Below are 13,486 nucleotides of genomic sequence, written 5' to 3' on the forward strand. Positions count from 1 at the left end.
TAGGGCAGAGAAATTCATTGCCATAAATGGACGTCACATTAAGCATCTTCTATGAACAAGTGTTCAGATCTCAGAAAGTATGTGTTGTAGAACCCATGTTTATTAGACATGCTTTTCTTGTTTTGATGCATACTATCACCTCATAAAATATCCTGTATAGTATGAATATACGTGTATAAATGCAGTATAACACATGGCACCGGTGCGAATTTCCCAGAAAACTATTACAATAGATGTGACACTAAATGGAAGCCGGATAATTCAGAGGTCGGATTAGCGAGAGTCTAGTACGTAACAAAACTAAACCGACATAAGTTTTAAACATTTGATACATAGCATTTACAAAGATGAGATTTTAGTTATACACTTTCCATATTATGTACGTTATTCGTTGCTCGGAGAGTATCCTGGTGGATTTCAGAGCGATCGCCTGCAATAGGCCTATAGGTCATCTACCACGAACAATTTTCCGACCCGAGATGGATAAAGTAAACATCGTTAATATTTACATATTTACATTACAGTTCGTATTGTAGCGAAACATTTTAAGGAAATGCTTACCACACTCAATTTGTATGCTTTTTTTTTTTAATTCACTGTCAAGTATCTAGCATCTCTTAAGCTGTTGAATAGCTCAGCTCCTTGAAGAAGAAAAGTTCCCTGGGTGTCTAGTGTCTGGAAATTTAAAATTCGTATGGCTTAAATTTATGTTTTGATGTCAGTATTTGTTAACAATGTGATGTCACTATGTCAGGATTGTCGTTGTCGTGATGTCACTATGTCAGGATTGTCTTCTTGAAGAAGCCGGGCCCGGGAATAGAACCCGGGACTTCCAGATGCGGAAGTCAGCATGCTAGCCACCAGACCACATAGTCAGTCAAAGACCACGGAGTCACATTTTTCAATTTGACTTCACTATAGGTTGTCATGGTTATAAATCTGAATTGAATTCCTCTGATTTGCTTTGACATAGTTATCCTTCAGTTCAAAACCACTAATATGCCTATAGGTTGATACAGTTACAGGTCTGAATCGAATAATTATTCCAATTGCATTGGCATTCTTAAATTCAATACCGCTACAGGTTGTTATGATTACAATCCTAAATTGAATTCTTTTAATTCATACTGACGTATTCTTGTGTTCAATAGGCCTACATAGCACTTTGTGGATGGTTAACTTCGAAATTTGCACTTCCCGTGCTGCCTGGCGAAATGACATTGCAGGGCTGTGTTGGGATGCTTCCCGTATGGTTTCAATCTCATGTTCAAGTACAGGTGATCTTTCTGAGCACAGCGCCTTTTCGATACTGTATGTTCCTATTAAACAGTTCGTACCATAGTTTAATACAGACCTGCAGAACTGTAGCTGCTCAGAGCGACTGCCTTACCATCCCTTCTACTCCACCCACCTTTTCTACCAATGTGGTCATAGCGTTCTAGTTACGCTCGGCTGCATCAACATTCATTCTCACGGCAGCAGGTATACAATACACCATCAAGAATTACAAATGAACAGATAATAAAATCCTTAGGAACATACCTTTAGAAAGTAAAAGAAAAACGAATGAGGGAAATAAATAAATTAAAAGACATGTAAAATAAATTTTAAAATGTATGTGTGCATATAATATAAGAAGGTGTACCTATGTATATATCGTGCTAATACTAGTAAAGCCGATTAAGTCCACTTTTTGTGTAAAAGAAGTTAAGTACAGTCCCCGACTTGTCTTTCCGTGATCTGTATTCTACTAAAATGGCGAAGTCCGAAATGTTGCATGCAGGCAACAAACCAATAACTTTATTTGAAGAATTTATTATGATTTTTCGTGCATTAATAAAGTTTTAATTCCTGTTTTTATAAAACTTGTATTGCTGGTCTTAACTGGTTTTACTAGTAATAGGACGATAAATAAATTGTACGTTGATAAGTGAGTGATAGCTATATGACCGGATGTCAATGCTGCCATTCAACATTGTAACGCACGCCAGTCAAATATATAAATAAATGCACAATACGCGTACTGCAGTTTAAAGAGAACTGGAACACGACAAAATTAAACCCGTGAAGAAATACTACTTCCAAAGGAAATGGAAATATGATTATTTTGCAGTTGAAGACGAAAGAATTGCTTGTTTACTGTATCCATCCAATTTATTTCTACTCGTCATTTCAATATTAAACCACATTTCAACAAAGCCCATATTAAGAATTATGGAATGCACAGACTTTCGGGTAAGTTCATTATTACGAACTGTATATTGATTATATTTATTTATATACTGTTAAATTAAGAACGGCACTCGTTGTGTTCATTTTGAATTTAAAATTGATAGTAATTTTCAAGGTTCATTACTAGAGCAGTGCAAAGGGAGCAGTTGTTCGACACACCGGCAACAGGGCAAGGGTTGTAAATTCACCTTGTGTACCTGCAGAGATCTGACTCTGCGGTACACAGGATAGCTCTAAGCAGTAGGTACAGCGTAGTAAAGCAAACGTCAGTACTAAAGAAACATAAGAACAGTTCGGTTCTAGTGTTACGATGCCTAAGGCGGAGCAAATTCGTTCGGCAAAGTTTAAGAGACTTAATTCCGAATATGGTGATATTTTTTATTGATTCAAGCATAAAAACAAATTGGAATACATTGAATCGAATTATGGGTTTATTCCTGATTGTATAATAGCTTTAGAAAAGTCTGGTACAAAACTGGTTGATCAGATTTCCCTACTGCGAAATATCTGGAAGAAAGTGACTCAAGTAGACGATAAAATTGGTAAAATAATATCTGCGAAAATAACAAATAAGTTGAAAAAAATGGTGGATATTATAAACTCTGAAAGATTAGTGACAGTATTTCTGGAGATAAGGATTCTTTTGTAGAACTAACAGAAGTTGAAAAAAATGTTTTACAGGATTTTACGTATGCCCCAGTTGTCTCAACAGACGTAGAAAGAAGCTTCTCCACATATAAGGCCATGCTATCAGGTAGACGAAAATCGTTTTCTGTTAATAACGTACAAATGTCATTTTTTGTGCATTGTAACAATATTTGGAAGAAATATGATAACGTATCACATGTGCATTAATAAATCACACTCATTGTAAAGAAAAGGAAAAACAAAAAACAATTTTTCAAGTGCTTTTGCGAATAGAATATCATGACCCCGTTACAAATAAACAGTGATTTTGTTTGCGTTCTGTATGAAATCATACATGTATACAGTATATTATTTGTTTAGGATGAAATGGTTAATTAGTTTTGTAATTTTGAAATCTTACTAAAGTATCTGTAGGCAATTAATTGTAGAAACGTTAGAGAACTGTGTCATTTCTATTGTGTCGTCTGTACGTCAACACATCGTGTACATGACCGTCGCTTGTACACAGGGAACACGCCGAGTAACGTCGGAACCCTTGCTATGATGCCATTCTGTCTGTCATGTGCTCCGTCTGCACCGCTATATTCATTACTTAAATGCTATAAATTTATGTTTCCGTAGGTGATGATAGGAGGAAAGTTTTCGAAAATCTAAAGCAGGCTAGGTGCAAAGAAATCTCAAAGAACCTACTGACAGGAAATCTAGCATAATTGTAAAGCATTATAAATAGAATAGACTTTTTAAAATTACAGTGCCGCCACTGATGGATCTTGCACGGGAAAAGAATGTAAACAACTCTACGCGGAAGTCGATCATCCCCAAAAGAAGTGGAGTGAGGCTGACGTCATATTTCCCCTACTTACGGGTTCTGCAGACCTGGTTTAATATCACGTCTGCAAGGTACAATAATTTATCTTGAAGTTCAACTTGCATACTGCTTTCTATCTCTATAACCTACTAGACACAACGAATCTTTCCTTGCAAACGGGCCATTATCCACTTCTAGACATTAGCTGTGATTCACATTCTTTATCAGTATTATTTAGCGAAGAGAATAATGATATGCTTAGTGGTTCTGAACTGTTGCTGTTTAATTGTATACATACGCGTAGGCCTGCTTCGATTAGATCTACTGCTATACTGTGGGTATATTCCTCAACGGTACAATATTACCTTTAAATTGTACAACTAAACTGGCCTTGTGGTGGAAATTACAATAATCAGGAAGAAATAAAGAAAGGGGCAAGAAAGATAGAAGACAGAGAAACAAAATAGAAAGGAAGAAGAAAGTGAAGAGGAAACAACAGAGAGAAGTAAGTAAATAAATACACAACAACATAATCAACTTTTGTATCGCTGTGTCGCAGAAGTCTGCCGCCTGGGATTGGAACCAGTGTGTGACAGCTGTCTGCACCTATCTGTTGATCCCATGGTATGACGAATGTCTCAATTCCGTTGGGGAATATATTGAAAAATAGCACAATTGCTGTATCTGTTCCAATAAGTCTTTCCATGGAATTGTGTTTTCTTCCTGTAAACGTTCTCAGAAGAACTTAGTTTCTGGACGGTCCCATAATTGCGCTCGAGTGGCCAACATTTGTATAAACACTTGTTTTGACATTATTAACTTTTTCATCTGCCACCATGAGAATGTTTGCTTTGAGATTTAATAGTAATGCAGGTGCAATGTAATGAGGCCTATTTAAGTTTATATGAAATTATTTACGGTAAGTTATCATGTAATTAGGCTAGTTTGACATGTAAACTAATTAAGTTGTCATGTAATTAATTAAGTTGCCATGTAATTAATTAAGATGACTTATAATTACTTAAGTTGACAATGGCTGGGTTTAATAGAAATAGGTTCATTGTAAGTTAGGTATACTTTTGCTTAGGTATGCTTTTAGTAGGCGTTATTTGTACTTGAGTTTTTATTTATAGTCCTAGTTTTATTGCATTTATTTATAGTTTGACTTGATTTTACATTTAGTTTATCTTTGCTCCAATTATTATTGAAATGTTATTATTTATTGTATATTATACGTATATCACATACCCAATTGCAGTGCTAATAAACATACACACACAGATATACATATACATGTCCACACCTGTGGAGTAACGGTCAGCGCGTCTGGCCGCGAAACCAGGTGGCCCGGGTTCGATTCCCGGTCGGGGCAAGTTACTTGGTTGAGGTTTTTTCCGGCGTTTTCCCTCAACCCAAAATGAGCAAATGCTGGGTAACTTTCGGTGCTGGACCCCGGACTCATTTCACCGGCATTATCACCTTCATCTCATTCAGACGCTAAATAACCTAGATGTTGACACAGCGTCGTAAAATAACCCAATAAAAAAAATACATATACATATTACACAGAGTGTATCAAAATTAATAGCGAAAACTGAAACGGTTGAGAGTATAAGATAATAGAAGCAAAATATGCCCAGTAAACATGGGTCCGCAAATGAGCCGTTTGAGAGATGATTGCGAATATTTGGTTACAAGCCGCCACTGACTTCATTCGTTGTAAATATCATTTATGCTTTACTCGTTGCGCACAAGAAGCGATCCGCGATGTGCTCTTGTTTACAAAACTGAACATTGATGAGAGGTGGGACATCTCCTTTAACAGGTAAGAGTGTACAGTAAATTGTAACATGTAACGTGCTGAAGTAGTATTGTATTCCTTGTTAAGGTAAGCCATGAGTGAAATTTGAGCCAAATTAAATGGGGAATTAAACTGAGAGCCTATATTTCAAATAAATTTGTACTAACTACGATGATATTTTATAACGAAGTCATTGGCGGCTATTTGGTTACAAGTTAGCCTATTTGTATTTAATGGAAGTTAGATTCATCCGTTTTTCAACTTATTTCAATCAGTAGGCAATGACTTCTTAGTCCTACAACGATCGTGGAACTATTAATGTTAAAAATGAATGTTTCTGCTGATGTGGAAGATAAGCAAAACAATCTGACTTCTGTGTTACAGTATGTTTATACATAAGTTAAAGGCGGACGAAAGAAATGGATGATACAATCTTTCGAAATACAACGTGCTCCACTGTTTTTTTTAATAATGTTAAATACCGGTAATTTATAAAAATAAGGGTTTGATAAAAACTGTTTCAGATAAAAATTGTTCGTTTCTACGCGTAAAATCAGTATAGTATTTGATAAAAGAAAGTTTGTGTTCCCGTTAAAAAAACTAAATTGAGCTCAAAATAATTTTGATAATCTCTATTAAATAAAAGAAAATAAGTACATAAATAACAGGCCTACTATTGTTTTTCCCTTTCAAATGTAGAAACGTTTATTCATAACTGTATTCTCGTAAACGTGCTTCTTTTCAGATACACAGTTGGAAAGCTATAAAAAACACTCCGTATAGACCTACAGACATGGTACTTTAGGAAAAATCAATGTAGCCTAGGCTAATCGATGTATAGAGATAGACGGACGGCATTGACCAAATCCTTTACCATTTTTGGTATCAGTATTTACGAAATCTTGTATTTCCTCGAACTCAAAATCAAGTTTTTAAATGTCACTTAATTTCGAATAATGAGGAAATAACAAAAGAAAGATGTAATGAAAAATGAATGAAGAAAAGTGAATATAATGAAAAAGGATAAAAAGGAGACACATGGCGAAAATGCAAAGAGAAGAAGGCCAAAAAATGTAGCAACAAGAATAATGAATAAATAAATAAATAAATAAATAAATAAATAAATAAATAAATAAATAAATAAATAAATAAATAAATAAATAAAGTGACAAACAAAATTGCATAGTTATATTCTACTGCGTTCTCTCTTATCAGGGGACATAAATTCAAAAAGGATATAATTTAGAACAATCATGCGTGTCTTATTCTTTATTTCGACTATCTGCTACATAGTCCCAGTGAATTGCAATATATCGCCATAACTTGTATATATTCAAAATGTGTTATTTATTCCATGAACCTTTCATTAATTGCTGCTGCAGTCTCACAAGTTAGCCTGTGATTCCTCAATATATTGGCACAATGAGATAACTGTCTGCAAGGCAAGGACTTGGTGAGACTGGGAAGAACTGGTTGTTTATTTCTCAGTGAGAGGAAAGGTCCTGTATATGTAAATTTACAACAATGGAATTACAGATTTGCTTCTCGCCGAAGGAAGCCGCTCCGATAGTTTTTCGTCCCGTGTGAGTTCAGCGACCTTGACCTAGTATAAACCCGCAAACTTTGGTGCTACTGCAAATATAGTAACCACTGTCATGCTGTTCACGTGGTTTATTCAAACGTCTCATCTTATTCGTGGCTATAATATTTTGTTTGGACAAATGTAATATTTAACTTAGGGTCGTTTAGAAATATCTCGACACGCTAAGGAAAAATGTTAATTTTTGGAGCAATTTATGCACATTTTATTCTAATTTTTCCCCTAATATGTATGGACATGTTCTCCGTACAATTCACAAATCTAATGCAAATTTCATCATTTCATATCACTATATTTAAAAAAGTACAAATTGATACCGAAATGTCGACTTCTCACGTAGGCCTAATAGGGAGATTTCGGCATAGTATAACAAACATAGGAAACACTTTAAAATCCAACATTTACAACACAAATTCTGCTCCTGATATATAAATGTTTTATAATACTCTTACTCGCGTTGGTCAAACCTGAATTTTTAATCGGTGCCATTTTTCGCACGTGCCTCCTGAAACCATTATTTTTTGGCATTCTCCAACATATTCATCTACTGATACTTCCTTTGAAGAACTGTCCCCAGTTCCGCTGCTAATTTTTCAACTGGTGGCAAAAGAGAAAGGAAACTTCAAGACTTAGACGTAATAACGTCTGGAAACTATAGGAAACAGCTGGAGAGGACTAACAGTAAAAATAAGTTAGGTTTTCCCACAGAATGAAGTCATTTAATGCTCGGTGTGTAGAGGGAGAAAGCTAGAAGAATTGAAGGGTTCAGAGCCATAGTTGGCCAAGCGCCATTTATTAAAAACGGAGAAAGCAAGGGTTAAAATTAAGTGAATACGTTAATTTAATGAAGATTGACATATCGTTCAGTATTAATGTGTATAGTTTATATTACTTGCTATATGTTTCCATTGAATTATGGTAATAACTTCATTTAAACCCTTGTTTTCTACGATTTTAGTAAATGGCGCTTGGCCCACTATGGTTCTGAACCCTTCAATTAGCTAGGCAATAAAAACACCTATTGTGCCGCGTGTTGTGGGTATTACTAAGATGACAACGCTAGAGAACTTTGAGTTCATGAATTAGGCAAACCTAAATGTCCTTGTACAGATGGTGTCTGTGCTGTTCTTGGGAGAATGGCAATAACGCGAATTTCACCATCAATTTTAGGCTAGAACCAGATCGTACTCAAACATGTTAACCCGCAGTACGGCAGGTTGTCAATTCTCTTACGTCATTAATTGTTAATCCATATAGTCTTCAGAAAAAAGGCAGAGATATGCCGAACTAATTGATCTTCCATGTTTGTATCTAGAGTTGTGCCTTTTCCTATTTGTCCGATATCAATGAAAATTAAAATATAAATTTGAATTAAGATTTGTTCAATGGAAGATTAGTAGTTTGATACGTGGAGGCAGACACACAAAGGGAAAAACAGATAGACGGACAAAGTGACACTAAAAATCTCAGTGAAGGATTGTGAATACTTTCATAAGACCAAACACAAAACAATTTTGATAGAGACAAACAGATAGAAGGACAAAGTGGCACTAGAAAGCTCTGTGAAGGATTGTGAATACTCTCGTAAGACCAAACACAAAACAATTTTGATAGAGACAAACAGATATAAGGACAAAGTGCCACTAGAAAGCTCTGTGAAGGATTGTGAATACTCTCATAAGACCAAACACAAAACAATTTTGATAGAGACCACAAGAGTAATCATGGAGAACTCGACACTTGGCGTATTTACTAACCTATAATATGTATAGAGAATAATTTCTTCATCTACTAATAACACACACATCCAGTGAAAGTACAATAAACTAAAGATGGTATATTATATTTCATGACCGAAAAGAAAAGTTTAACTCTCATTTATTGTGTCCAATTGTGTAAACATAAAACACATTTTGAGATTACAAACGGGGTCAACACAGATCTCACGTAGTTCAATTTTTTTTTCACTAGGAACAGTGCTCGTAATGGCAACTTTTCTTAAAGGTGTCAAGATTTCCCAAATTTCGAGATCTCCCAAAACGACATTACCTTAACTAACAGCGACTGGGTCTTAACATTAGAACTAAGCAACGTTGTTTAAGCACGAATTGCTCATGTTGCTCTGGACGGCTAAAGCTGCGATCTCCATGAACTAAGTCGCATGGAAAGGAATATTAATCACCGAAGAATAGTCTCTTTATGGCATTGATTTTCCATATCAACAAGAGATAAGTAATTTGGACATACTACAGAAGTCATAATGAGAATTCTATGCTACGTTTATCTTCCCGTAAGAATTTTACAATTCATTTTACAATTCATTTTTTTTTTTTATTTTCAGATAAGTCAATTAATTACTAAGTTATGAAATATATGAAGAGTTCGCGGGAAAAACGATGAATGTCACAGTTTTCTTAAGGTTGATTTCATTATCTAATTCAATGGATCACTGCAAAATTTAATGTTGTTCTTATGAAAAATGGTAAGAAGGAGAATTATCACCACGAATACAATAATCCTTGCCTTTATTTTCTATAGAACAGCACTACATCTTGCAGTTATAGACTCAATTAGATCCTTATCTAATCCTTAACAGAAATGTGACATTCATCGTTTTTCCCGCGAACTCTTCATATTTATTTAAAATTTTCAATCATAGGCCTATGGCATCATTCTTATTGCAAATTAACATTTGCTACAACATGTTACTAAAAGAAAAGTATAAATGTTTTCGCCTGTACGGCATCATCAGGTACATAATTGTTTAACGATATCTAACATAATACAGTATAGAACGTAGGCCTATTCATTTGTAATAAAATATTGATTTGTATAACATTAAAAGGTGAAGTCGTGAGTTATATGTAGTACTAGTTTATTATATTTATAGGGAATATGTTGATTTCAATTAATTCGCATTTGATTTGCTATTTTGTTAAAATTGCACGTGACTTGGTATATGTGTACATAGAACTCATGTTACAATATTTGTTATGTATGTTGGTTGTTTCCGTAAGAAACATGTTTTTCTAAACAACGTACAGTTTATTTATCACGTTAGGAAACTCCCTGTGTAGGAAATACGGTACTTCAAAATGGACTTTATACGAAACAATGGGCAATTTTGAGCTTATTATGGTTCAGGACATCATGGGGACGGAGTACGAATGTATTATAATTGGAAAAATTATAAATCGTAGGAGAAAATCCTGAGGGAGTTTGGAGGAGCCGTTCGGAATAATTTCTCAAAATCTAAGAGCATCTTTTCTTTTTACCGAGCAACATTTTGTGACCCATGTGACACTGGAGTTGTTCCTTTCTCTGAAAATTGAAATACCAAATATTACAATGGCAAGGAGAGGAAACTAATCGTTAGAAGGAGAAACATGGCTGCGTTTTAGAACTCTGACGAATTTGCCTCCAGTTAAAAGGAGAAGCAGGTAGAAAGAATGGGAAGCATAAAAATGATCGTTGTGGGGTTATTGGTGCTAAGACAATGGCGGTGTGCACACGTAATGGGGTAACAATAGGATGCAGCATCAGGTAGGCGGCGCGGCGATGGCTTGGGATCTTCACGTGACACCACGCAGTCGCACGCCATTACTCCTTTCTTTAGAAATCCCAGAAATTACGAAGCTACAAAAAATAGAAACGCCTGTCTTATTAACCCCTATTATTAAGAAGTTGCCTGTAAATCAAAAATTGAATTTCTTGTTCACATAAGAGGGCAAACACCATTGGATACACCTAAAATACATACTTATTATTTTTGTGTAGCACGTGACAAAAAGTCCATTAACCTGAATAAAAAATATTCAGAACACGTCATTTAAGCCTAAATGTCTTATATAAAGTAGACTGTTGCAATTGTACACACTCGGAAACAAAATAGAACGAATATTCATAATTTCAAACAACAATCAAACGGTACAGATGTCACCAAAATGTTACGATTGTAAGTTAACATTATACATAACATCTTTCCGGCTTATCTCTAATACAAATCTTAGAAAAGTGGTTCAAACCAACTGTTAGGCATATGTCTCTACATATTCTATACATTATTCCTGCTAAGGTAGAATAGAAAACAACACGCTAGAAATACCACTCCACACATCATCTCTTTATTCATCATCTTTCATTGTTGCTACTGCTCGTCACTGGAATTCTCTGCCGCCTGAAGTCAAGGGCGCCGAACTTAAATTTCTTTTAAATGTAAATTAGAAAAATTTCATGATGAGTTGCCAGACGTAACGCGTTGTAAATGTTTAATGCAATGTATTCCACTGTATTTATTTTTATTTTTTGTTTCTTATTTTTATTGTGTAATCATGTAAATCGCGTTTATTTATCACTTAACACCAATATGTATCCCAGTGTGTTGTTTTTTATTATTTTTTATTATTAGTCTTATTTTTTTTTATTGTGTACATTTTATTCAATTGTCGGTTTCTGGTTTAATTATGTGAATCCTACTTACTTGTATTCTAATGCTAATATGTAATCCAAATGTTTATTTTTAGTTTTACTGGGTACATTTTTATTGAATTATCGGCTTCTGTTTTTGTATGAACAACATTAATATGTATTCCACTATGTTTGTTTTTATTTTATGAGGTAAATTTTTATGTAATTACCTCTTTTGATCTCATTATGTACCTGAATCGTATCAGTATGTAATTACTTAAATCCGATCCAGTTGTATGTTCAACTATGTAAGCAAGTTTTAATCCTGGTTGAGTGTAAGAGAAGGCCTTACGGCGTTAACTCTGCCAGGTTAAATAAAGCCATTATTATTATTATTATTATTATTATTATTATTATTATTATTATTATTATTAAACAAACAGTAACTTCTATGTCAAAATATTCAATTTTACACAGGAGCAAAAAAAAAAATTGGTAGGCCTATCTTGAAAAATATCAAACGTCTGAGGATATTCATATCTCTTGTAGTGAAGTCCGTATCAATGCTTTGACTTAAGATGTGTTTTCAGAAGATTCAGTAACATTTCTTTGACAGGACTCAAGTGAAGTCTTATTTTGTTAACCCTCCTACTATCAGGTTTCTTTTTCTACACTGAGTACCGCTGGGGTCATATAGACCCCAAGTAATTTACACGAGATATATCGGTAGTAATGCAATTGTTTTAATGAACTTGCATAAAAACATACATGTTTACCTTGAAAACAGAACAACTATGCATATAAACATTTTTACATTTTACACTTTGCCATCCTTCCGCCCTCATCTTATACGTCCTTATATTTGAAACAAAACAACTCGGAATGTTGTTTACAGACGAAAGATGGACATTTTATGCACTTTTCTGGAGGCTTTCTGTCCACAGAACGTTCACATAAGTGGCATCGTCCACTTTTGCCCCACTTTGCACTTGTGCTGAAAGAGGAGGAGGAGGAACTTTGGTGCGCCTAGTTCTGTTCTTCTGTACTAAAGATGTTCCCAGCTCAAGAAGAAATTCTCTTCTTCTGTAGTTGGTTTTTTCTTCCAGTCAGGATTTAACTCCAGCAAATTATGAACGCATTGAGCGCACTAATATCCAAAATATTATAAAAAATAACCATGGGCCACCCCCTTGTCATACGTTTTGTAGTGTATGTCCTGACTAATTTGTCCACTGTGTCTACACCTGACTTTGTTGCGTTATAGTCTAGTACCATAGGCTAATAGCTTTTTCTTTTTCATCTTCAGCTATTTCCTCTTTGAAATGCATAGTGCTCAGCAGGGTCACTACCTTACCCTTTTTTGGGCAATAGGAAACTATCGTAGCTGATTCCTGGAATCCGAACAAACTTGAAGCTGCTTTCCTTCCCTTTGCTTTGACAATTCTTCGGGTATTTCTCGGCGATTCTTTCTTATTGTTCCTAACAGAGTCATCTGTTTTATTTCTAATTCCTTTGCCAGGTCCAAACTTGTGAAGAAATTATCTGTTGTGATGTTTCTACTACTTAGGAATAAATTTTGAGTTAAGTCCAATACTACTCTTTTTTCCCTGATTCGATTCTCTAGGCTCGTCTTCGCCCCTTCCTGTGTACACTTGCATTTTTGTGACATAGTAATTAGTGCTATCACAAGCAGCCCATACTTTGATGCCATATTTTCCGGATTTTGAGGGGATATACTGCCGAAGAGGACACCTGCCCCTGAAAGTTACCAATTCTTCATCAACTGTAATATGGTCGGCCATGCTCTGTGTTCCATAAATTCACTATGCTCTCATTGTGACCTTTGTACACTCCTGCGAGTATAAGCAGGCCAAGAAAGCACTCAAATTCTTCTCTATCAAGATCTATCCATTTTTTACCGTAAGGAATGTTACCTTCTTTGTTGGTCCACTTCAAAATATTCTGCAAACTGCTGGGCTTCATAAATAAT

Source organism: Periplaneta americana, chromosome 1, assembly GCF_040183065.1.
Source record: "Periplaneta americana isolate PAMFEO1 chromosome 1, P.americana_PAMFEO1_priV1, whole genome shotgun sequence".
Lineage (NCBI taxonomy): Eukaryota > Metazoa > Arthropoda > Insecta > Blattodea > Blattidae > Periplaneta > Periplaneta americana.